This window comes from Lichenostomus cassidix, chromosome 3 (genome assembly GCF_008360975.1).
Source record: "Lichenostomus cassidix isolate B80296 chromosome 3, HeHo_3.0, whole genome shotgun sequence".
Taxonomy (NCBI): Eukaryota; Metazoa; Chordata; class Aves; order Passeriformes; family Meliphagidae; genus Lichenostomus; species Lichenostomus cassidix.
The window spans coordinates 79,910,288-79,936,852 of record NC_139483.1 but is presented as its reverse complement, the minus strand read 5'-3'; the positions used below and the strand labels follow the sequence as shown (position 1 = coordinate 79,936,852).

Below are 26,565 nucleotides of genomic sequence, written 5' to 3'. Positions count from 1 at the left end.
GAATCCTTTATATGAATTATCAAACTTAAAATTATTCTTTAAGACCTTTCCAAAGAGCTTGGATAGAATAGTAAACATTTAGGATTTTTTTGGTTTTTTTCCTTTTGTAAATGAGAAAGAACAAATTTTGTGCCTTGTACTCCACTGCGTGCCCCCCTTGCCCCCCAAACCACTGTCTCTCACTGTTACAGTGCCTGCACAGTCCTGGGCTTGTGAGCCCAACTGTAGGGATTTGGTGGTTGTGTTTGTTTGGCAGAGATGGCATTTTTCTGAACCTGTATCACATTTAAAAGAGAACCAAAATCTAACAAGCAATGCCTGTTCACAGGGTGGTGCCTGGACTTTTTTAACACTACCTCTTTGAGGTCAAAATTGTTTTGGATGTTACACAAAAATCTCTTATTATAGTTTGGCTCACTGCATGGAAGTATCTTAATTTTGATTTTTCTCAAGTTCTGATACCTATACCCATACAGATGTCTTGGTTAATAACTAAGAAATGCAGTACAAGATGTGAGAAATGCAGCACAGGATGAAATGGACTTCTAAGATGTTTTGTTTGATGTTATCATGTCATAAAGTCCAATTTATCCAGGAGATATTATGCATACTTATTTAATTTTAGTGAACATAAGGAAGAATGAATTCCTCTACAATGAAAACAGCAAATGATTATCATAGTGGCATATGTTATCAGTTCAGCTACAAGGGAGTGTTGTGTTCCCTCTAGGCTGGAATGAATTTGGTACTGAACAGAGAAAAATGATTTAATGAATTCAATATAGCCAAATAGTGAACAGAACACAGTATTCTGTACTGTGTAAACCTCCCAAATATGTTTCTTAAAACAAGCAAACAACCCCCAGTTCCTAAAACAACATTCAAGCTGGAAAATGAAGTGCTCAAAAATGATGGTGGATTTTCATAAAATTGGCCCCAGAGCACACTCTCTAAAGGTGTAAACACTGAGGGTTTACATGTCCAATTAGTCGAGTCTCTAGACATAACAAATACCAAAATGTCTTATTCATCTGCAGCTCAGCTTGAAGTCTCTTTGGCTTCTGTGAAACACTTCATGAAGAGGTCCACACAGGTGTGGGCATGTGGGCTAAGAGAAGTCCCAGCCATGAAGTTGCTCATGCACACTCACTCCTCTTGGCTTTGGGCACAGTCTCATTCCCTGTGTGAGAGGGGACATGAACCAATGCCTTGCCTTCAGGTGATGTTTCAGTCAGCTGCTTGTGGCACATCCTTCTAAAAGCAAATGATTAACCCACATTTTTCCATCCCACGGGCACTGATTTGGACATGGATTTTTACACTATATAAGTGTGCCCAGTCTGCTTGGCTTTGGGTCAGTTCTATCTAAAAAGTATGGATTGGAGTAAGCTTTTCCCATGTGCTATGGGGCTAAAGCTGTTTCCTTTTCTTTTTCCTCAAGAGACAGAGGCAAAAATGAGACAGGAGCTTGACAGTTTCCGTAGGCACTGAAGGGAGAAGAGCACAGTAAGTGCTGCCTCATTAAAAGTCTTCTGTAAGTGAGAGAACAAGGCCAGCAGTAAGGTTTTGAGGGGCTGTTCCCAGTGTGTGTGAATAAATGCCTGCTCTTTTGGAGTGTGCTGCACAAGCCAGCTTTGCTGCTGTGGGACCAGAGTTCACAGATGGAAAGGATGGGTTGGAGGACAGGTGTGTGCCCATACACTCCTCACCTTGGATGAAGCAGGGAAAACTCAAGACTTGTGACTTCCTGCTCCTCCAGGCAGATATTTATGGTAGGCAAAGCCCTGCAAGATAGACACTTTGAACAAAAGCATTCAACTGAGAAAAGAACATTTTTAAAACTTAAGGTTAACTTGAATGCTTTCTATGGAGTTACTTATTTTCAAGTAATGTATTGAACAAAGGCTTTTGGCACTCAAACAAAATTACTGTCCTGTCCTACTTTCCGCTGCACTGCCTGTTAGGCAGAGGGCAGCATTTTTTCCAGATGCATCAAACCCTGTGTCTCTTCTGTCTGAACTGGTTTTCTCCTTTCATTGGTGGGGTACACAAGTGTGCAGCCAAGTACTTCCTTTTTTCATGCAGATTCCTGAAGAGGCACGAATTTATCCCTGGGCAATGCAAAGTGGTAAAGTGGCAGAATATGCTGAAAGTCATTGTTGTTTAGTGAAATCAGAAGTTTTAACTACTGAAGAAGCTCAGCATTTGATTCACCTTAATCAATTGAGTGTCTAGTGTAAAGTGTGCTCTTAGTGTATTCAATGAGGACATTTTTTCCATGTTCTGATACTTAATTTGGCATGCAAATGTTCATATGGCTGAGGCTGAGCTCCAGCATCACTGTCCTGCTGATACACCCTTGTTCATTCATTGTGATTTATAACTTTGAACAATGTATTTGGTCTTCCATACACTAATTCTGAAAAAAACCAAAAACAGGGGCACTGAGGCAGAATTAAAATTTTCTCTTTGCTGTGCACTCCCTCCCATTTGCATTTTCAACTTCCTAGCTATCAGGAATTCTTCTAATGGGAGGAAATCTTTTGTAGTTATACTTACTCTAAGGTAGAGTTTACATTTGCAGTTTTAATTCAAACTGCTTGATTAGAATCTTCTTGTGATTCTAACATTTACATTTCTGATAGCCCGTGGAGCCGATAGAAATGAAATGGTTTTAATCCACGTTGTGAGGAGGGCAAAAAAACCTTCTCTGAACTTCACATCCTATGTTTCTGCTGTGTGATCTCATGATATTTTTCCTTTTTTTCCCCCCTCTAATACCATGTTAAAGTTCAGTAACATCAGTATTTCTAACTGCCTTGTAAACATAGCTAATGATGATTTGGGAGGACATAAAAACTATGAACTTCCCTATAGCAATTTTGGGTCCCTGTTAAGCCTGTTACTCAGCAGGCCTTTATATTATATGTCAAATCACTGACTTTTTGCTTAATGAAAATTAATATAAAAATACCTTTAGAGTTTTTTGAAACTCTTACTATAGTCCGATAACAGATGATCTGTGACAGAGCTCTAGAATAAGGCAATTCTGCAAAGCAACTACTAAGTCAAGGATATTTGACTTCTCTTCTGCCTGAACAATACTGTGTTTAACTTCCTTTATTTTGGTTGGCATTATCTTTTCTTCCCAATAAATTATGAGTTGCTTTAGAACTACAAGTAAGTGCTTTGAACAGCAGTTTATGACAGTGTGCCCAGGAGTCTCCTGTAAAAGTAATGACCTTTCTTCCAATTTCCAGTGCTTTGGAGCTATAAAAACTTCTTGGGTGGTTGAAGTTACTCAACCTTTGGCATGATTTCTCCAAATGCCTCAGTGGGATGCTAGAATCCTTTACTAGCCACAGGTATAGCAACTTAATAAGTATTAAGGCTCCCTGGCAGGCCAGGGTAAAGAAAAATGTGGAGTTTTTTAATTGCACTGTATGTCAGGTTTACTTCCTTGGAGCATACAATCAGTAGCTTGTCGTATTTACTGAAAGAATTACTTTAGTGGGTTGGCTTGGGGTTGTAAAGTGCTGATTCATACAAGTATATTGTTCCATTTTTTTCCTGGCCTTTCGTATTTTGATACGGCTCTTAGAAATGGTCTGGCTAGACCATTAATTTAGAGCAATGGGCATAGTTCAGAGTAGCATGACTAGAGAAGAGTGGTCTGTGGCATACAAAAAGCTTTGCAGGATAGGGGAAAATTGTAGAACAAAACAGAAAAATCTGTCCTTCCATGTTAAGGGCTCAGCGAAGTTTTAAAAATACTCTAGGTTAGGAACTTTCCCTTTTTAATTTTCTTGCAGGTTTAATTTAATTAAAAAATTAAATTAAACCTGCCTTTAAAACCGTGTGTTTATTGATGTTTTGTGTATGCACACAAGATCAAATTATTTCAGTTCTGTGGTGAATATATTTGTAGGAGAGGATGTAAAAAGAGGCTCTTGAGCTCTTCTGAGCTTCTGTACTCTTCCAGAGTACCATGAATTTTATACTGTTGCTGTTGGCTACATTAAGATCTTTAATATAGAAGAGAAAATGGAGAGTGCAGTTTTACTACCTAAAAAGACTAGTCTAGGACCTTCTGCTGCTTCCTTGAGAAGGGAACTGCCTGCTCTCCCTGGGACAGACACAGCTTCTCGGTACCCAAATGTCAAACCTGGCTTAAAGCTCCAAATGTGGACCTACAACAGTAAAATAAGTTATGACAGTGCTGAGTTTCCATGTTATAGTTTAGGTAGGCACAGAGGAAAATATTTTTGAATAGTCTTACTTGTCCAATAGTTCTTTTGAATGAAATGGGCACATGTTCATTGCTATCATGTAGGGATCTAGCAGTTAAAGTGATGCAATTAAAAAGTTACAAAAGTGACTAAAGCCAATTAAAAATGTCTGAATAGCATCTCTAAGCCTGGAACTAGTTTACAAGGGAAAAAGAGTTGCAGCCAGTGACATGAGAAAAAATAACCACACTGGGGAAGAACCTTGTGTGTCCTTCACTTCCTATGGTCTGACCTGCAGTGAGGCTTTAGAGTGCTAGGGAAAGGTGTATTATGTAGTGTAACACCAGCAAAAGAGAATGAACGTGAGGTACTCCTAGTTGTGCATATAATTAATATGCTGTATATAAACAGTGCCTGTGATACTTTGTGCAGTTGTGCTGTTTGCTGCCACAGTGGGATTTGGAAAGGCAGCTTCATTGGAAAAATAACAGTACTGGCATCTGTCTACATCCTGTTAAAAATGTTTGTTACTACACTTAACAGTGAACATGGTGAGCAGGAGGCAAAGTTCTAGGCACACACAGCACAAATCCTTCTAAGGAGACTTATCTCACAAGAGAAAGCTGGTGAGGATTTAATGCTGGATGTGACTGAGCTGGCAAGGAAGGGCTGCTTCCTCTTCCTCTTCCATTTTTATAAAATGACAATTTTATAAAACAGCATTCAAAACTGCAGAAGTTTCTCTAGAAAGAGCCAAATCCCTCTTTTATTGATCTATGTATGGAAGTTTCTGAAGTTTCTGGAAAAGCTGATCTGTGTAGCTGTAGCTGGAATTCTTCCTCAGATACATTTGCTTGGAAATAATACTTTGTTTTCTGTCATCACTGAAGAAGTGCCTTTTGACCATGTTCCAGCAAAGTGGCGTGCTCATCACCCAGCTGTGTTTAGCTGAAGCACTAAGCATACACAAATGACTTAACAGTAACTTTGATGTCTAAGGCGTGCATATGTCTTCTTGAATGGATGTTTGAAGTAGGCACAGAAGTGTTTCACTTTTTTCCATTATCAGGTGAAAACATACCATTTCTCCTCTATATTTTAAAGCAACTGCTGTCCTACATTTGGAGTAATGCAGATTAGGAAGGAACATAGATAAAATTTGGCTTTCTAGTAAAAATAACATTAAAAAATACATAACTATTCACCCAGGAGGTGGTAGGAAACACAAGCTGCACAGATTTCAGTCATTATCTGGATACTGTATCCTCTCAATCCCCATATGTCTCTGCTATTATCAGCTTGGCTCTGAGTTGCCCACAGTGAAAACATAGGCCCTGGTGATGAAGTCTTTGGAATTAAGATTTCATTCTGAATACCTCTTTCTTAGTCTTCCACTTCTTTTACATGTAAGTGCGTGGAGAGGGTAATTTGCCCTAAGAGTCACCTGTTAATTTTTTATCTTTACCTGATTGCACATATGTGCAATTGGAAAGCTCTAGTTCTTTAAAACAAAAACTATAGTGCTTTGCTTTTTTGTACTTTCTTTTGTTCAGTCAACAAGGTTTGTTGTGCTGTGCATTGGTGAATAATCTTGCAATAAGTAAATAGCTGAAAAGTGCCAAGAAAGAAAAGCCAAGACTGTATTCTAATATTAAAGTGCTAGGAATAATACTATTGATAGATTATATAAAAAAAGAATGTCACTGCGTGTTCTAGAAAGGAAGCATTTCATGGTTTTGCTCTCTCTAATTTTGTTGATTTCAGTAATTTGATATCAGAATCCTATATACCTTTTTACTTTATGTTGCAATGGACTGAAGATTTGGGAGTATCTTATTTCTTGAGGCAGCAGCACTTTCATGGTTATCAGTGATGTGTTTCAAGGTTTTCAAATTTAAATTATGAAATTTGGCTTCTGATGGACAGAGACTGACACTTGGCTTGCACATGTATTATGCTGATATGTACAGAAATCTATTATGCTAATACTAATGAGAAATTATTTTGAAATAAGGATAAAATTAACATTTGGAAAAAAAAATTCTGTCCTTGCCACTGATTTATTTCCTTACCTGTGGGCTGAACTTGCCCCTGAGCAAACATTATTAATTGGTGGGATGGATTGCAAAAAAGGATGGCTGAGAATTATTGCAAACTATGTTTCAGACATCTTTCCGTAGTGAATTCAGAGTTTTGATGTCAGAGATGTGAACCTGTTTATCAGTTAACTTTTAGAAAGTTGTCTGACATCTTTGATGATGTAGTAAATAATTTGAGCCTCCTGTGGTTAAAAACACGGCTGTTCCAGGAACCAGTTCAGTTAAACAGTGAAGATGTAATAATTTGTACCATGAACACAACATTTGTTGGACAGAAGAATATCCACTGTGGTAAAATAATATTGGTTTTTTTCTGTTAAACTGGTCATGTATTTTGTATTTAATGTGTGCAAAGAGTTTAATAGAAAGTAAGCAGAAACAAGTGAATAATAATTGATCCCATGGTGAGACTATTACTCATTATTGCTTCTCATGAACATCACAGCTAAATACACTCTAGATTACATAATAAAATTATTTGCTATGAATTTCAAAGAAAATACTGTATATGAGTTTTAAATATAGAATTACTGTGATACATACTAGAGTTGTACCATGAAAACTGTTGAAATGCTTGCAGCCAAGTGAATTTATATTGCAGAAGTGAATTTCTGGTTTGAGTTGTGGTAGCACACACTACTGCTTGAATTAAAGATGAAAGAAGAATCTGCTACTGAAACTTGCATTCCAGTGTTAGTAACTTAAACTATAATCAGAATTAAATATATTTCTATGCATACAAACATGCATTGCCAAAGAAAATATCTTCCCTAATCTGACTGCAGCTGGTAGTTAAATAAAATTGCAGAATATCTTAAATAAAAGTTTTACAGTATTAAATAAAATGGAATTTTGGTTTGTTATTGAAGTTACATAGGCTACAGATTTTTATAATTATGTGGGCAGTTTTTCTTTAATCAGCTCTTAAAATATTTATTACGGCACATTTTGTATTATTAAAACCAGGTCCTCCTCACTGATATTTTAAAATATTTTCTGGGAAGAAAAAAAGCTGCTTGTTTGCCTATGTTCCAGTGCTTTAGTGCTTTACTGTGGGATGTGGTTCTGCATAAGTTAGTCCTGCTCTGAGTCAGGAGCTGGGAGTACTGCTAAAAATATGAAGAAGATCCCTTACACCTGTGGAAATACATCAGATTTATCTGACTTGAGTGTCAGATAAGTATGAGATCCCAGTCCTTTATTTGTGTGCTAAGGGAGCCCAGTGCTCACTGCCTTGAGAGTTACCTGGCACTTTGAGCATGAGAGGTGTGAGGTCCACTTATCAGTCCTTGTGTATTATGTATCATAAAGCAGTCCTGCTTTGCAATAGTTAAGGGTGCGAAGCACTGAGAAGCATAAAATAGAGCCAATGATTGCAGCGTTTCAAAACAAGGCTGAAATAAATTAGGAGATACATAAGGGCCAAAGTGTAGGTTGCTTCTATTCGTGACTGAATGTGACAACATTAATATCACAGGCAGCATTGCAGTGAAAGTAAACACTTAAAATGCTGATTGAAACCATCAGGAAGAAAGAGCTATAGAAGTGTGGGGTAACATTAAGAGAGGCTGTGCTTCACGGTTTACTGGATATGCAGATCTGACAAGCCAGTCACTTGCGGTGACCAAGTTAAACACCTGTACATTTTCTTTACTTTCCTCTTTGTCACAAGCAGAAGGAGGAAAGTCTTTTTAATTCAGTCCATAGGGAATGATACAAAGCGTGTTCTACCTGAGAGAAAAAGTACAACCTGAGTAGTGTCAAAATACCCCAAAGCCATCTGTCAGAACTAAAATCCCCTCTGATATAAATGCACTGGCTAGAATGGAGTCTCGCTGGATATCACAAATGTGTTAACTTGAATAGAGCAAACAGCATCATTTTCAACATAACCTGAAGGTGGTATCTTCTCCCTCTCTGCCTTGATATCTGTTGAGGGCTAGAAGGAAACTCGCTGTTTCTTTTTAAGAATTGTCATTTATACCCATTCAGTTACTGGAGCCTTAACAATTCGCTCAGAAATAGCTGCACTGTACAATAGCTTTATTCCTTGTAACTGACAGTTTCTGCAAAGGCATAGAGACAAACTGCTGGCTGCGTTCTAGGCAGCTTCACTTTTCAGGAGTACTACATGTTCATCATACCTTTCTCCAGTCAGTAGCAAAATACTCTAATCTGTGTTTGCTTTTAATTTTGTCATAATTTACTAGCAGTAGATATATTAAAAACGTGAAGTAGTTGAGGAAGATAGCTGAGATAAGGGTTTCAAATTACTTTTAAGTTTGGCTTGGCAGCCGAAGTGATTTAAAGCAATCATATTGTAACATGCCTTTGTATCTCCCCTGAATGAAGTAGCAGTGCTTATGCTTTCTGAAACTTTGGGGTACACAAATCAGAAGGGAAAAAGAATAGAGAATATGGCTGCAGATTTCACTGGCAATTTTCAAGTTTGAAAGTGGTGAAATAAATATTGTTTTGATGTGCTTCCGAAACAGAAGAATAGCTCTTAGTTTTTCGAACTGTGAAATTTTTCTCTTTTTTGGGACCAGGGGAAGGTTTTGTTCCTCCCAAGATTTCAGCTGGGCTAAGTTATGTGAATGATGCTGAACTGCTGGTATACATCAATCATTAAAAATCAAACCAGTCATCACATTAAGCTTCCTATATAGGTGATTTTGTTTTCCTGTCCATTTTGACAAAACTTTTTTTTTCAGATAACAAGAAATAATAGGAAAAGCTAATTTTTGGGAGATACATGCCCAGCATGCTGCTTTTACACTCTTTTCTTATTATCATGCATGCAAACCACACAGATTTAGAGTAGCCATTCTGCTAAAAAGTCATATCTGTGTTTAGTGCTAAAGATGAATATGTATTGAATTATTGTGCCATAGTTTCTTAGGGGCTGAAAAGGATGTGTTTGTGCTACTGTTCATCTGGACTGTTTTCCCTGCTTTCTCATTTGTACTTGGCAATGTGAGCTGCAGCTCTCTACAAGATCATTAAGATCATTAACAGATCTTTGGGATATTTTCACAGCCGTGGCCACTCTTCCTTCCATTTTTGTGTGCCTTGGTGACAGTATGGGAGGGATATAATGGCTTTTTATTTACAGAGAAATGCATAATCTTGTGCTCTGTGTTAATGGATTTTAAATTACTGTATGTCGAAATTCAAGAGTGCTGTCAGCAGAAGGCATGATACTTCTGTCATGCAATGCCTGGGACTATGCCTGCCATAGCAAAGAGTGTTAATTAGAGAAAGCAGAGCAATGAGGGCTCAGAATTTTCTCAGTTCTCACAGTAAATCCATATCTGTTATTTTAGAAAGTTTTCAAATCATAAAAGCTTTTTGCAAAAGGTTGTCCAGTGTCTAATAACCCTACAGTCCTGATGTCAGTGCCTACGCAAGCAGGCTTTCTGGTTTACTTTGCACTTCCCCATATACAATGCAAACAGATAGCTAATGACTGGGTAAATACAATGGGAATGTACTTTGTGCACTGTGTGTTCTGAGCTTGAGTGTTTTGGTCTTTATTTTGTTTGCCTATTTTTATATTCTTTCACAAGCACATTTTGTAATGATGGAATATTACAGAGTTCCTAGTACAGTACAGAGGAATAACACAAGGCATGTATTGTGCTCACTCTCTTTAAATCTGAAATCTCTGCCGATGCCAATTATTTTTGGCTTTTATTCTTTTGAACTAATATAGAATGAACAGGGGTTATGTGTTATGATTCATTAGCACAAGAGTGTTCATTTAAAGCAAAAGAAAAAAAAAAACCCAGACAAAAGTGTATCTGTCAGACTTCAGCCTATCTGTTTTCTTTTCCTAACTTTTTAACTTATTTTCTGAATGAAAATCCATGAAAAGTCCAAATATGTGAAAGACAGCAAGAGCTGAGGAAGAAGTCATTAGCTGAAAACAGCTCTCAGCTGTAGTATTATTAACCCATGAGGATTATATTTGTGTCATGTAAGGAATATGATTTTCAAAACCATGAAACAAAGAAATTGAAAGCAAAGCCTTTAAAACCAGTCTGATCTTGGACTTGCTAACACTGCCCAAAATGCCATTCCCTGGCCTTGCTGGAAGTGCCTGAGGCTACCTGTTGTGCAACTCATTGCCTGACAGGCTTTCTGGCATCTTTTCCACAGAGCAGCTTTCCAGCCAGCTGCCCCCAGCTTGAGGGTGCTCAGGGTGCTTGGTTTCTGGGTGCAGGACATGCACTCCATGACATGCTTCCATTTTTCTGTGCGATGAGGTGCCTCTGAATAGCTGCTGCATGTCCCAGGTTATCAATCCTTTCCCCTCCATGTTTGTTGTCACCTGTAGTCTTGCTGTGTGTGCTCCATCCTGTTGTGAAGATTGGTATTAAAGCTGTTGGTGAGCACTGATCCCTGAGAAGCATGTCTGCTAATCACCTGCCTATTGGATTTTGTTCTGCTGATCACCACCTTTTGAACCTGACTGATCCAGACAGTTTTCCACCAATGCTCATTTTTTCAACTTGTGTTTCACCAGCTTGACTAAAGGAAGGCTGTTGATAGCCTTTCTGAGGTCCTGGCAGAACAGTATCTACTCTTCTCCTCTTGTCCATTAACTGTGACATCTCACCTTAGAAGGCAGTCAGGTTGATCAGACAAGATTTTCCCTTTTTAAATTCATGTTGCCTATTCCCAAACAATTTTTGCTCTTGGACATGGCATTGAGGCACCATTGAGGTGTTCTTGGACATGGCATTGAGAATTACTTACTCTGTCTTTATAGAAACTTGATATTAGGATGCCTGACTTACAGCTGTAGAATCACATTTCTGTAGATCCTCCTTGCCCTGTCTAAAAATGTGAATAAATTCCATTGCTGTGCAGATCACATTCCTACTGTGTCTGATTCCTGCAATCATACAGGATTTGAGGAAGAAATGAGCTTTTATAAATCTTTCTGTGCTACCAGGGAGTTCCTCTAAGCAAACAAACCAACCCTGTGTCAACCACCTGATCTAGTTGTAAGGTCATGCTGGGTTTTGTTTTTACAGTACCCAGTGGACTGAATGGAATGGAATGGCAGAAGTGCATGGGCAAGTCTATTCTTACATAAGTAATTTTCCTAATTAATTTAGAATATGATGGTGGAAAGAAAAGAAAACTAATGATAGCATTTCTAAAAAAAAAAACCAAAAAAACCAAAACAAAACCCCAAACTGAGTGCCTAGCAGTTATTGTGTCAATATGAAAAGCTGTAATGACCATATGAGACTGGAATGCTTTTGCTATGTATTGTGTTAACATCTTTCACTACCTAAATTACCTCTCATCTGGTCTGTCAAGCCCAGTCATCATCAAACAGGTCAATTTGGGTTTTGTTTAAACATTCTCCTCACATACTTATATATAAGGTTCAAATAGCGACACTGTGAGATATTTGGAAAAGATAGGCTGAATTAATGTTTTATTGTTTTTGAGGGAAGGAAGGTATTTATTTTGGAAGTCTGGTAGACTCCATATCGTGCAGGGATGCATGGTTTTCAGCATCAGATTTCTCTGAAGGTTTTTTTTGCATTGCATTCCTTTGCAACAGCTGGAATTGGGCTCAGAAAGTAGACAAATGGAACAGCGCTCAGAAGAAAATCTGGAAAATTTTCTCTCCTAGATTCCTGGTTTGTATATTGCTGGCTGATTTACATAAAATGGAACTTTATTTTGGAAAGTTTGGGAACCCATGTTGTGTTTGTGTGGGAATAATTAGCAGGAAAAGCACAGCATTGCAGCATGGGCGTCCATCTGTTATTTGGGATTGATTGAACATATTTCTCCTGATCTTTGATACTGGATAAGCCTTGGCTGCTGTTGACAAACAGCTTTTACTTTGTCTCTTACTTTTTAGTGTCAAATAGTTTCTATAAAGTTTTAGTGTATTAATCTGTTTTACCTTTGGGATTACTGGAGGCTATCTGTGTGAAGCAAAATAGTTCTGTATGAGGCAGTGGACTAGGTGTTCTGGAGAACACTTCAGATCTTCACACTGTCAACTTGTATGACCCTGTTGTGTAATTAAAGATTAGTTGGGTTTTTTTTTCTTACTCTCTGTTTTTAATTTACCTTTCTTATTTTCATTTTTGCCTTTCCTCAAATTCAGCACTGTTCAATTATGTTCGCAGCTCTTTCAAATATTCTTGGAAGGGAAGCAATCATATGGTCTCATTTACAAGAAAATATTTTTAAATTATCTAAGGAAATGTACATGTAGAACCTGTAATGATGTAGAACCTGTAATGGTAAACTGATTTTTTAACTCAGGCCATAAAAATAATTAGGGAAGCATTATGAAGTTGCAAGTAAACCTATTACTGTCTTAAGATGCATTACAGAATGAGCAAGTGCACTCCATAAGGAATTTTTCAGAACCCAGCACAAAGTCTTCCCAGAAGCTGCAGAGGTGCAGTGACTTAGAATGCAGGGGACATCCCCTAACCTCAGCAGTGTTGGCAAGTAGCTAATTGATCTTGCTGAGACTTCTGCTCTAGGTTGGTGCTCATCAACAATTATTGTGTAGTTGTATTCAATTACTGCATAACTGAGCTCCACTGCTCATGTAATTTACCTCCACTTGGCATCAGTGCAATCAATAAAAATGTCAACAACTGAAAGTAAGTTCTTTAAACCTTGAGTTGTTACATAAAGCTTGTGAGCTTCACTTACAAATGATAGCAACATACGATCTATGTAACTCAGCTCAGAGATATGTTGATTGGTATTTATTTTGCCTTACTTAAAAATTGTTTAATAACAGTCAAAGCAAATGTAGAATTTATTACATTTGTGACAATTTTATATTCCTGTGCTGCATATATCTATGCTTGACTGGGAATGTTCTCCAAAGGCAAATGTACTGCTTCTGTAATTGAATATTAGCCATTAGTTTACATTGTATTGTGGATAGACAATTTCTGAATGCAAACTACTTTGCCAGACGTGGTTTTAATTGATTAAGGTCAGATTTTTCCTATCTAATTTTTTTTAATGGGAGTTAAAACAGGATTTTACGAAGAAGAGCTGACCCTTTTCTAAAACCGATTGACATATGCAGAGGGTGTTTAATCCCTGCTGTATTTTATATTTGGTGTGAAGTTAGGACGCCTGATTTAAGCTGAAGTTAGGGAGAAGTTCCACTCTTAGAGGGGAGTAATAACAGACAGTTGAACTAAACAGAACAAACTGCATAATTTACAAAAGATGATTTATGAATTCCATGTCTGGTAATAATTACATGCAGAAAATCCCTGATTTTGAGTAAGGAGTGCTAATGTGATCTCTTCAGACAATTCATAAACATTCATGAGACAGCGCTTTGTTTTCAGCAGTACTTTGTTCAGTTTTATTGTTTAAAGGAGACATGTTAATAAATTATTTGTGATTAGCAGTTGAAGACACTCAGGTTTGTCTATTCAGAATCAAACAATTTATCTCCAGATAAATGATTCATTACCAAGGAAAGGAGGGCTATTTTACTATTTCAAAGAACAGTTGTTTATTTAGGATAATTTCAATATTTCTAATAAGATAAAGAATGCATTTAGAACTGAGATTAACATTTTTGTCTCTAACAAACTGATTGTAGAAGAAATTAGCTTTAAAATGCAGAGGCAGTTAAGAATTTTGCACTGAGGGTAATACCTAGTAGCTGTGTACCCAGCCTTCTGAGCTGGAAGGCAGGGAGGGGGAGTAGACTGAAGATGCCATAATCCAAGGGAAGTGGTGAGTGACCTCCTACACCATGTAGGCATGTACCTAGTTTATGGGTCTGGATGGGATGGAAGTGATCACTGAGAGACCTTACTGCTCTCTGCAACTACCTGTAAGGAGGTTGTAGCCAGATGAGGGTTGGTCTCTTCTCCCATGTAACAAGAGGTAGGACAAGAGGAAATGGCCTGAAGCTGCACCAGGGGTGGTTTAGGTTGGATATGAGGAAACATTTTTTCACGGAAGGATTGTCAAGCACTGGAACAGGCTGCCCCAGAAAGTGGTGAAATCACCATCTCTGGAGGTATTTAAAAGATGTGTAGATGTGGCAGATTTGGACATTGTTTAGAGGGGGACCTGGCAATGCTACATTAATCTTTGGACTCGGTGATCTTGGAGGTCTTTTCCAGCCTTATAAATTCTGTGATTCTATGAGCCTATTAATAAAATGTAAATGAAGCAGATGGACCAGCTACCCTTTAAATGGCTTTGAATATATCTACATACTTCTAGATTTCTATAAAATAAGGACTCACAGTTATGAATTTCAGTATGAGAAAATGTGTGAATAGGTATTTATGGTACCGTAACACAATCAAAATTATTATTTAAGCTACCATAGCATCTTTAATAAGGCTACATCCTGCATGATCTAGCAACGTACAGTTTCCAAGTAATAAGAAGCCTTAGTTTTATGTGCCTAAAGCTCACTGGATTGTAGGAGCACCTCGTGATGGTATCTGTGAAAAGGAAGAATTAAAGGCTAAAGATATACTTCTTTTTCTGAAGATGTCTGCAAAAACAGCCTCTTACTCGATAATAGCAAATATCCAGTGGGAAGTTCGTAAGGGTTATCAAACTAAATTTTCAAATCTCAACCTTGAATTATACTCAAAAAAGGCATAGTGTATCCTGTTAAACATTACTACATACATAAAGAGAGCAGTAGTGTTTTCCACAATGCAGCTGTGAAATGCAAGGATTAAAAGGATTTTAAAATGTCTTAAATAATTCTCTCTGATATTAAAATAAAAGAAGCTGAAATAGGTCTGTCAAAAATCTGACTTGTTAAGTGTAGTGCTGTAGACAAAATGACACTTTAACAAGTGAAAGAAAGCAGAAATTCCTTGAAATTAAGTATTAGTAAGAAATATACTAACAACATGAGCTTTGTCAGTGTGGTGTGTGAGTTTTCCAATATCCTGAAACAGTGACAAAAATTTGAATTTGCGTGCAAAGCAATTGCTCTAATTCTAATTCTCTCACTAATAGTACTGAAATAAATAGTACTGGAGTTAAGAATAGCATCCAAAAGGAGGGCTGAGTTCAGAGGATTTCAGGAGTGTTTGCAAAGTTCAGAATTCATAAAGAGGAGAGGACACGCAATCAAGATGGATAGTCTTGAAAATGACAGATGACATTAATTCTAGAGGACAAGCATATGAAGCACACCAAAATAAATGTGATTGAAGCTCTGATAGAAAATTGGCATTACCCTTGACTTTCTATCTTTAGTAATTGTACGGACTGAAAGGATTACATACATAAAAATATTCACAAATTATATTTAAAAACTCAAGAGGACTATATCAGGAAAATATTTTCAGTTGTTGAGAGATATTCTTCTATGTCACTTAGGCTTTTCCATAAATATTTTGTTACGGAGATTTGTTTCACATGGTTGTAATTACGTTGACACTTTTCCGGACTTCCAATTTTTTTTTTCTTCATTGTAAACACAATTTCTAGAAAATGAGAATAAGATTAAAACGTACTTAATTGAAACGTTAAAGGCTGTTATTTTTTTGCTCAGGTTCATAAGATCCACATTGCTGTGTGAGTGCCAGATTTTACAAGTGAGCACATTTGACAGTTCAGAAGACTTAAGAATGATGTCCTGCATTTGGATTTTTGAAAATCCTAATGTTTGCAATAATTTGGTCTGAAATGCTGTTGGTGCTTTGATTTTATCATGTGCTGTAACCTCTAACTACTCAGTTGGTTGGAAAAGCTGATTCAGACTTAGCAGAGCAAAGCATTTTATCTGGTTGGAACCGCTGGTGGTTTTGTTTCTGTAGCTGGGAAATGGTGAGCGACCCATTACTCATTTTTCTCCTGCAATTCTTCACCCATGAAAATGAAAGAGACAATTCCTTCTCAGCTCAGAAGTGCCTAGTATTTATATTAAGAGAGTTGAAAACTAGGATTTTCTGCTGCAAAATGTGGATATTTATGTTTTAGACTGAGGCCAGAGTCATTAATCCCAGATAGATTCACTTATTTCATGTAGGAACTGAGTGATGCTGTAAAATGGTGAAGTTCTCGAGCCAAGGAAAAGATTTTCTCTTTGATACAAGACATAGATTAAAGATGCTGCCAGGCAGATAACCATGCTGATAGGCAAGTGTTACAGTGTTAAAAGCTCTTGATAATTTCTAGCAAAAGAAGTGTTTTTATGTTTTCCTTTTAACTCTATAGCAGTTTTTGGCTTGTGGGAGATTTTAGTGCTGGTTCTTTGCAGTTCTTAGGATGGCTAGTTCTGAGGTATTGCTCAGTGGTTCTCTGGATTTAGATATGCTCTACAGTGACATCTACTAGCATGATTTATTACTCTGTATGAGAAATAAACATTCACTTCACTATGTAGGTAACCATCATGATGACGGGCTCACGGTAATTGTGTATGCTCTGTGTGCAGTTTTATATGTTCTTTATGACTCAAATAAATTTATTGGTCATAACTTTTTATAAAGAGGGAACTTAATTTTTAATTAAATTGCTGTCTGACTGGACAGTTGCCTGGACCGGGCTTATAGAAGGGACTGGGAAGTTTTGGTGCCATAAACTCCCTCTGCAGTTACAAAGCAGAAGTCTTGGTCTCGTGGAGTGCTTGGGGTCTGCCATGCCCTGTGGAAAACCTCTCTTCTCCCTTAAACTGTGAGGAGGTTTTGGATAACTGGCTTAAACCAGATACTGGCTCTAAAATAGCCAGTTGAGGTTAGAAACTGCCCACTCTGCTGGACTGATTTCAGGCATTTTGTTGACAAAACAGTTTTAAATTAAATATTTTACCTTCCAAATGCATCTTGGAAGTTCTTTCAGGTAATACTCAGCTGCGGTTGCTGCCATTTCCCTCTGGGTAGTGCAGTAACACAAATTTATTCAGTGGTTTCTGAGTAACAAAACCTGCTTTTAGGTGTCTTAAATCTGCCAAACTGGGTATTCAGTGCTTGGTTTGTGACTTGAGGGAGTGAATTTTACTGCCCAGGGTTGGAGGGTGATCATCATGCCATCCCTGCCTGCACAGCAGAGGGAAGGGCTCTGTCCTCTCTGGGAGATGTCCCCTCGACTGTGGGGGCTCCACGCTGAGGAGCTTTGCAGTGGTGCACTTACGTCTTGAAATGCATCCTGAGAGAAGTGGAAGTTTTGGGTCTGGAAGTCGCCTGGAGAATTTGCAGGTGTTTGGCACTTGAATCCAGAAATGAGAGGGGAAGAAGGCCCACAAACTTGATTTTATGGAGTGGAACGAATGGTTTTTCTCAGGGCCCACTTCCAGAGCAGTGGTTGAGACTGGTCACTGTCTTAGAATGAATAGAATTACAATAAATATAAAGCAAAATCAGTTGTTTTAGCTCTTACAGTTTTTGACCAGATATTGCAGAAATGAGAATACTTGGTGGTGTGGATGCCTGTTTTCCTGTATGGCCAAAATACGCAGGGAGCTGAACTGGAGTCCTTGCTTGTGGCACAAAAACCAAACTGAGGAGTTGTTTCAAAAACGAAATGTTTCTTGCTTTTAGTCCACAGTTTGGTGGGCTGTAACATGTTTGAGCAGTAAAATACGTAAACGTAAGAGGGTTTAGTGCTTTAGCATGTTTTGTACTGTTCTTTTACAAACAAATTCAGACCTAATCCTTTGTGTTGTTTATTGCTGTCATCTCTGAGTGAAATCTGGGAGTTTTAAGTAAATGTGGAAAAGCATTTCACAACTCACGGGGCTGGAGTCGTTAATGTCTAAGCAACTTTATCTTGTTTTTGACAATTCTGAGCCAGTCATTTTGTTTACATTATAGACAGCATTCAGAATGAGAATTAGTGGAACTAATAATGAAAGAATTTAGCGTGCTTATCTATATAAATATTAGTAACAATTATGAAATATGTTCCAGAGAAAATGTATGGGTTTGTTATAACCTTAGTAATACGGTATATTTCTTTGTATAGTTTTATATTAATAATAATAGATTACTTCTAATTATCTTTATGTATACACCAAGCACTTTTGCAAATTATCACAATTATAAATAAGTATTTTTTAAGTTTAATTTTCTATAAACACAGCATAAAATGATTGCACTCTGAGTTAATTGATTCCATGTGCTCTGGTTTGTAGTAGCACTACAGTTTTAAAATCTGAAAGCCATTCTCATGCCTATTTCGTAGCAAGAAATTTAACAGTGAATTACAGAACACACCTTCAGAACTTAAATACAGGACTGTCATTTTAAATAATTTCTTTCTGTACTAAATTGATATGTTTATAATTTATTACTTTTTAAAAAATTATTAAATTTAATTCTAAGGATCAGAAAAATGTTGAACATATTAGTAATCGCCTTTCAGAAAAAAACCCATAACTTTTGATTTAAAAACCCCACTGATACACTGTAAACCTTAAGAATTAGTTTTCCATATCCTAAAAATATGATAATAATTATTTTATGGCACATGTTCAATTTTTTACATTTTAACTCTTTTTTGGAATTTACGCCTAAAGGAAAAATTATTCTTTCTACAGCTGTTCATCGGTTTTACAATCAAAACCAGTTTTAAGTAATACAATAGAAATTTAATGGGGCTACATTTGTATTTTTGCCAAATAATGTAATTAATTCATTGCAAAATACATTAGAGTATAATATAATTATAAAAATACACAAACTTTAAAATTAAGTGCAGGCATCTTAATTTAAAACAATTTACTGTATGTGAATAATCTGTTAGCTGAAGTCGAAATAGAGGTTTAGCTCTATGTGCTTTATAATCTGATCGCAGCATACAAAATCTTTGGAGCAATATAAATATACGTGTAAATGAATTGTTTTAACATTCAATTTTTATAACATAATTGCTCTGAATCATGAAACCTCAGACCTAAGATGTTCCATCAGGGAGGCAGAAATACTGGTAACAGTGATATCCAAAAAGCATACAAGAATCAGTTGATGGGGCCAAAGACAACTCACGTGGTGTTCCTGCAAAAACTTGAAGGGGGGGAAAAAAAGGCAGAAAACCCCACTCCTTAAATCCTGCATTATAATGTGAAAGCTCCATGCTTTTGTTGGACAACTGAGATGGATGAATTGTATTTTAAGATTGGCTGCTGCTCTGAATACAGTCAAACTTATACAGTTCAGTATTGCCACAGAAAAAAAGTTATCTGTGGGCCCAAGTTTCAGTAATTAAATCCTGGAAGGCCCCTTGGGTGGCTAGCATTGACTGGTGTTATTCCAGAGAAACAAGCATTGCAATTCATTTATGAAGTATTCAAGTAGAAATATGATGTATCTGTCCCTTTGCATAACATAGTTTCAATATTTTTCTTTAAGATGAGCTGTAAAAGATTTGCAGACTCTTATATTTGAATACGTCTAGTCATGTCTAGATCCAAGATATTAATGGTAGGAAAAGAAGAAGACAGATGAAAGTTGCTGAGGAGGTGAAGGAGGAATAACCAATTCCACTTGGGCTGCTAGTATTCAGTCCCTGCCAAACTATTGTTTCAATCAGCCAGGGGGCTAATTACATGCAACACCTTCATTCTTTAGCAAAAAAAAAAAAAAAAAAAAAAAGTGCCTCTATTTTAAGACTGACCATGTTTTTTTTTTGCAAAATACTCTTCTGTAAAAAGATGCCAATGTCAAATATTTTTGCCAGTTTTAGCAGGAGGTTTTTCAGCGAGGAGTAGTTCTATCTTTCCAGATGGAGTTCCTGACAAACTTGGTGTTCTCGGTTGAAAGTTTGAGTTTCTTTCCTGGGCTATTTTCTGTTTTGCATTCACATCCATTGGATGAAATGCATATATGAGGAGGCACAGGAGGTTGGGAGCTGCCATGCCTGAGATGAGCACCCTGGTCACAGGTAGACTTGAGCTCCTTTCTTTGCTGCTCAGTGGCACTGTGACTTTTGGGCTGCTGCAAAGAGAATGCCTCTCTTTCCGATTTTGCCCCTCTCTGTGGCTATTTATTATTCATGTGAGTAGTTGAACACTTAGACTTTATTGTATGTTCATTTATTTTTTATTTGCTGTTGTGGAATAGCTGCAGCTATCCTGCTTGGGGATTAGGTTCCAATAATCAGATTGTTGTGGGCCTGGCCACCACCTTACATTAGGAAAGCTTTTTGGCTGAGAATAAGAAATACTGAATATTAAAAGCTAACATTGAATATTCTTCTCTGTATTGTAGGTGTCAAGTTCATGTCTGCAGTATATACATATGTATCAGTCAACCACAATATATATTGATACTGATGGAATTAATGTCATTATATGCTAATACATATATTGATGGACTTATGCTCTATTCAGTCCCAAAGGACAGAAGTGAAAGGAGACAAAATGTCTCTGAAATATGAGTTGTAACACCATATATTGCTATGTATTGAATCAGAAAATTGTTCCCATTTATTCAGAATGCCTCAGGTAAGCAATTTGTTTCCACAATGTATTGAGAATGCTTCAGATGAGCAAGGAACCTGGTAATACAGAGGACGCAATCCACTGTTACTCAAAAATTATATTACATCACCAATGTTGCATTACCAAGATGATTTAAACAACTTTGCTTTGAGAGGAATCCTACTTGTTTAAACCAAAATTGAGAAATCTACTTTCCTCTGAGGCAAAATCCTCTAATTATTATGTATTTAATCACTGTCTATATTCAGAATACTGAGTAGGATTTCTCATATAAGCAAGCATGAAGGGGTTATGTGAATAAATGTTCATGTTACCATCTTTGCACAAGGTGTAAAGAAACTTCTACTGTTCTTTAAGGGTAGAAGTTCTGATTTATGTTTGAGTAGGAAGAGCTGAACTACTCCCATTTTCATATGGAGTTTTGAGCTTCTGGAGGGAAACATTTGATTTTAAATATTACATGTAACATTATATTTGGGTGTAGATGTTTTGAGAAGCCAAGGCATTTACCCAAAATAAAGAGCAACTTAAGAAGTCACCTAACAAGTGGCTTTTTTTTCTTTGTTTGATTTTTTTTTTCTTCTTTGATCTGTGTTTGATTACCTGCAATCTTCATTCACCTCTAAAGCTGGATATTATACCAACTCTTAATTCCAGATAGTTGAGAAACTTGGATCTTTCACCATCTGTGTGCTGACAGTATATGTTGTCCTATATTTTATGTCCATAAAGATTTTACTACCTTTGGCAGTGGATAAGGACTGAGGAGAGAGGAAAATACGGATTGATTTTTCAAGTATCTTTTAAAATATCTATATAATTACCTCTTTCGCTGTTATTGATGGACACTGTCACTAGATACGACAGATTATGTAGTGGTCTTCTGCAATAATTCAATTTAACTGTGGACATTCGTCTCATCTCTGCGACTATCTGTGTAAATAAAGGCAGCTGTTGCAATGAGGGGGTATGGATTTGAATTTTTCTTCATAATTACTCAGGATTGATCTGAAATTATATCTCTGATCTAGGCTCTACAGGCCTTCTTCACAGTCAGTAAGGATTAATATCTTCAAAGAGTGGTACATTTCATTTTAGAGCAAATATCCCTACGGAGAGATTAGAAACTTTTTACCAGCGCCTGAGAATTAGTTATCCTATTGATTGTCTTCTAAAATTGTCTCACTTTCAAGAGCATAAATAACATTACTTGATTTTTAATGGTAACAAGCTGATGAATTACACGGAACTGTTTTACTCCTATGTGATTCTTTGGCTCAGGAAAAGTCAGAAAGAAAGGAGTCTTGAAAACAGCCATAATTTAGAAAAAATATATCAAATAATCAGAAAACTTCCAAAAGATGTTTGAATAAAGGAAACCATTGTATTTAAGAAGAAAACTGCAAAGCAGCAACTTCGGTCACTGTGCTACAGCAAATCTCAGCCACTGATTTGTTTGGTCACAGCATCTTCTAGGCTGAAGTTGTTTATTAACCACTACAAGCTAAGCTATTCTTTCTCTGTATAATTTGTGGTGATCACTAGAATAAATAGAAATGCCTTGAAAAATTATATGCTGTTCAGAGAAAGATGCTTAAGCCTCTATTTTTGTAGAGCGTTTAAAGGAATATTGATTTTACAATGGAGACTCATGGAAACTGTGCAGCCAAGAACCTCATAATTTTTGGAGTATCCCTGAATTCATAACAGATACAGACCATGAATATAGTGTTACATGTGAATTTTATTTCATGGGTTTTTTTTAAAGCAACCACAAAAGAAGACATTTGAGAGCATGTTTCTTGTCTTGATCAAGGAAAAGTACGATGTCTAACACTTAAACTGTATCTTTAGGGATCTAAATCGATGTCAGCAGTGTCTGCAGGTTTCATTCTTACAGTTGTTAGCAGGATTGGCTGACTGTATTTATACCATCTGACAAGTGAAAAATCTCGCCAAATACAGTGAGAAGAGCCCCATAATAACTTCTGTACTGGGTGGATTTTTTCAAATGCTGTTTTTCTGTTTTCATAGATCTGAATTCCCTCCTAAAACCATGAAGTACTAATTTTCTTCTGTTAATTGTGTTCTGATAAAACTTTTTGTTAGCCTGATGTTTTCTGAAACTTAATTTGTCAGTGAATTTGCTGCGCTTTATACAGTGAATGTAGATTGTGCCAGATTAACCTGACAGATTAGATCCTGACATTAAAAAATCTTGTCAGTACAAGAACTGCAAGGTATATGATGTGGGGATTGTAGTGTGTTGGGCTCTCAAAAATATTACCAAGTTGTAAGAGCAGCATTTCTTAAGATTTGGTTAGATCTTAACACTGTTGTATTTTCTTATTTACAAACCCCGGAATTTTTAAGTCTCAAAGTCAGTCTGTTGTTGATATGGTAAAAATTATGACCCTGTAATTGACCTGCCTGATGTTGGGGGTCTCAGAAGCAGAAGCAGGGTTTCTACTTGCCTAGGAACTACTAACTTTTTTTTAGCATAAGTTTATGATTAGTTGGGCAAAAGAGGAAGAGCTGGTGTATCAATTACCTTCAGCTCAGTTGTGTATTCTGCAGTTGGATAAAAAGATGAGTGTGTTTGGAGAGGCTCTTATAAGTAGAAATAATAAGGCCTTATTTTGTTGTAGAAGACAGTGGTGTGACCAACTAGTTTTTTTAAAAAAGTATTGAAACCAGATGATGTGAGTCAGGAGCTGCTAGGGTCATCAGAGGCTGTGGAGATCCTGCTCTATGAAAATAGCTTAATGTGGCCTGCCTTTTTCCCATTATCAAAAGGAAGACTACAGGAATGTAAGTCCTGTTCATAAATGTACTGGAAAAATAAGCAAAGGTAACCATCAGAAAAGTGTTTGCTAAAGTAATACTGGGGAAAAAATATGTATGAATTTTAAAAAAATTAATAGCTTGAAATTAGATCTGAAATGAATACCTTGAAATTAGAAAAAGGGTTTCAAGATGAACTGTCATACAAGAAGGTGCATGGATAAAAGAAGTCAATAGCCACATTACAGCGTTATCACCACAATACAATACAATATAGTCAAATAGGATCAGTTTGTGATAGAGACTGTGGCCTTCTGTGATGGCAGAGACAGGACTTCAGTTCTGAGACCTTGCCAAGTTTTGTGTCCTTAAGCTTTCTCAGAAGTTTGGGAAAAACCCCCAACTTTAGCTGTTCATGGCTTAGTGGCCATTTATTGAGAGGAAATCTGATGTATGGGCTGGTGAGCACAGGAATTTCCATGACTGGGTAACTGTTTAAAAATGTGCTTTGGTTCTGTGGTTGCCCAGCTGGAAGAGCACATCAGTGTCAGTGCACCTAATCCTTGACATCTGACATAGTAAATCTGGTTCGAGCAATGGTGAGTTTGGCTACTAGCAAAGCAAATGGACCTAAGTAAAAGCTCAGAGTTTCACAGAATTCTACATTTTGTTTTTTCCTTTTGTGCTTCCTCTTGTATGTCATGTATCACAGTCTCTGTGATTGCAAAAGGCTAGAGTTTATGCTATTGTGCAATTACAGTACTGGATACAAGACCCAAAGTGCTTCAAGAATTATATTAAATACGGAAAAAAATAATCAGACATAGGGGCCACTAATTCTCAAACAATCCTGCATTAATATAATACTGATGGGGATTTTTTTTCAGGGCAGGTATGCAGTAGGATTGCTGTTTAATAATTAGCTTGATAAAATCAGACCTTGTAAATAGTAAATTAATGTTCATTTGTACTATGGCTCCATTTTATATTTATGATATTGTGATTTTATGTGTTATGCTATTGAATACCATTTGTTAGAGATATCTAGTCCTGTAGATATCTCTAACAGATATCTAGATATCCTGTCCTGTAGATATCTCCTGTAGAGTCCTGGTGGATTGAGTTCTGCAAAAATTTTAGTTAGTGAATAAACTGAAAAAGACTTTCTCCTAAGTATTTACATGAGGGAAACATTTTTATTTTTACTGTTTAGCAGACACATAGGGGGAAAAGAAAATCTCAGTTTGAACTGTATTGCAATTTTCATTTTGCAATATTACCAATAGGTTATTTTTACATTTCATTCATGGCAGTTGTATGTTGAGTGCTAACTGAAACTGAAAAAAAGAAAATCATGAGAGGTGTTTCACAGTAACTAAGGCAGCTCTGTAAGTATTTTACTTTGTTTCTTCATTAAGAAATTTCAGTGTATAATTGATAACATTGGTGGAAGACATAGATTAAGGTATGTGTAAGATTTATAGTTTTGACTTTAAATCAGTAAATTCATTAGTGAAGTGAAAACTAAAATTGTGTAAATGATTTAGTATAAAAATAAAGTTGGCACAACCATTTTAAGAACGAAATTTCTTTAAATGGTCAGTTCTAAAAGAGAGACCAAGTTAAATACTTGGACTTAATCCAATGAAAACTTCAGTGAGACTCCTAAAATATACATTTACCATCTACTGTTATGTTTCTCTATTGTGTAAAAATAATTAACTCTGTTATGTGTGTTTGTGTGTGTAATATTGCTGGATATGCCGCAGGTCCAATGCATTTGTTTTTATACCTGCATTTCATTGACTCTTCAAAATCAGGGCAATAATTTTGAACTGTTTGTTCTGGCATAAAAGTAAACTCAAAATTTCATAGCCTCTGAAATATATTATTCTACATATTCATTTTTTGACCAGTTTTTAAATTAAGAGATGTAATGCTAACTGTTTATGGTCTTACTAAACATTTTAAAATGAAAGTGTTTCATTTGCAGCACATTTCGTGGTCTTTTGTAGCAGAGTTACATTGACTATTTATAGCTGCAAAAATTAATGAAATATTAACTCCTTATTCTCTTAGAGGTCTTGTTTTTGTTTGTTTTGTTAGCAATTTTTCATTACACTGGAATATCAATGTAGCCTGTTTGAATAGTAAGTTAGAAAATGAAGTGAAGAATGATCAAAACTATAAAAAATTGCATCTCTAGAAAAGAAGAAAAGCTAATTACTGTAAGAAATTTGGTAAAATTGTTATTTCATGCTTTTTGGGTTTGCCTGAACCCAAAAGCTCAGTCTCAAACATAATTAATTTAGTGTTTCTGAGTATTTTTTTGCATAAACCTTTATATTAAAACCTCATTACATTTTCTCCAACTTTTTACTGTGGAATAAAAATTAGCTCTCTATTCTCACCAGTCATCTTTCTTAACTGTTAATTTTGCCTTTATATGAGAGAATAATTATTATTCACTTGAAGCTTTTCACTAGAATTCTTCTACCCGAGGGCTTGAACCATCAAGCAGCTTCCTGTAAATTAAATGTATAATTAAAATGACAGCTTGATTTAAAGAATACGCTATAAAATTCCTTATATCTTTGTGTCAAGTAATCGAATAATCCCTTCTGCTCTGAGCCTACTTTGCATGATCATTACTTTGCAAAGGTGATCATACAGAAAATTCTTGGAAAATATTAGGCAAGCCTTGATGTTTTCACAGGAGGACAGGATAGTTCCTTTGTACTTGCCTCTCCCTGGCTGCCTGGCCAAGCTGTGGTTTGCCCTGGAGAAGGATTTGGTGACAGTCACAGTGACAGCGTCATTCTCACTGTGCCGATCCAAAATGGAAATGGTTCAGTATAAAAGGGGAAATGTGCAGGTTTAAATTGTTTAGTAACAGCAGCTGAAATTGCATTTCTTTTGAAGTTCATTAGTGTGTGTTGAGCGAAGTACTTCTATGAGAAGTACTGTGCCAGATACGTACACTGACAAGGCTGTCTTTGCAAGAATC

General features: G+C 36.5%; 1 protein-coding gene and 1 long non-coding RNA gene across 4 annotated transcripts in view; both read left to right on the top strand.

The window, feature by feature from the left end:
* Positions 1 to 26,565, top strand: part of BCKDHB (branched chain keto acid dehydrogenase E1 subunit beta) — a 112,022-nt gene that overhangs the window by 73,653 nt on the left and 11,804 nt on the right. Inside the window, exon 10 of one of the 3 annotated variants that reach the window (XR_014851030.1) lies at positions 24,872 to 24,946. The exons of the other annotated variants lie outside the window; for them this stretch is intronic. The gene's annotated coding sequence lies outside the window, so the exon portion shown is untranslated. The remainder of the gene's footprint in view (positions 1 to 24,871; positions 24,947 to 26,565) is intronic. 3 annotated transcript variants of the gene reach the window in all.
* Positions 11,806 to 17,986, top strand: LOC146440087 (uncharacterized). Its single transcript, XR_014851028.1, has 2 exons — positions 11,806 to 11,991; positions 15,888 to 17,986. It is a non-coding gene; the product is annotated as an uncharacterized LOC146440087 (long non-coding RNA).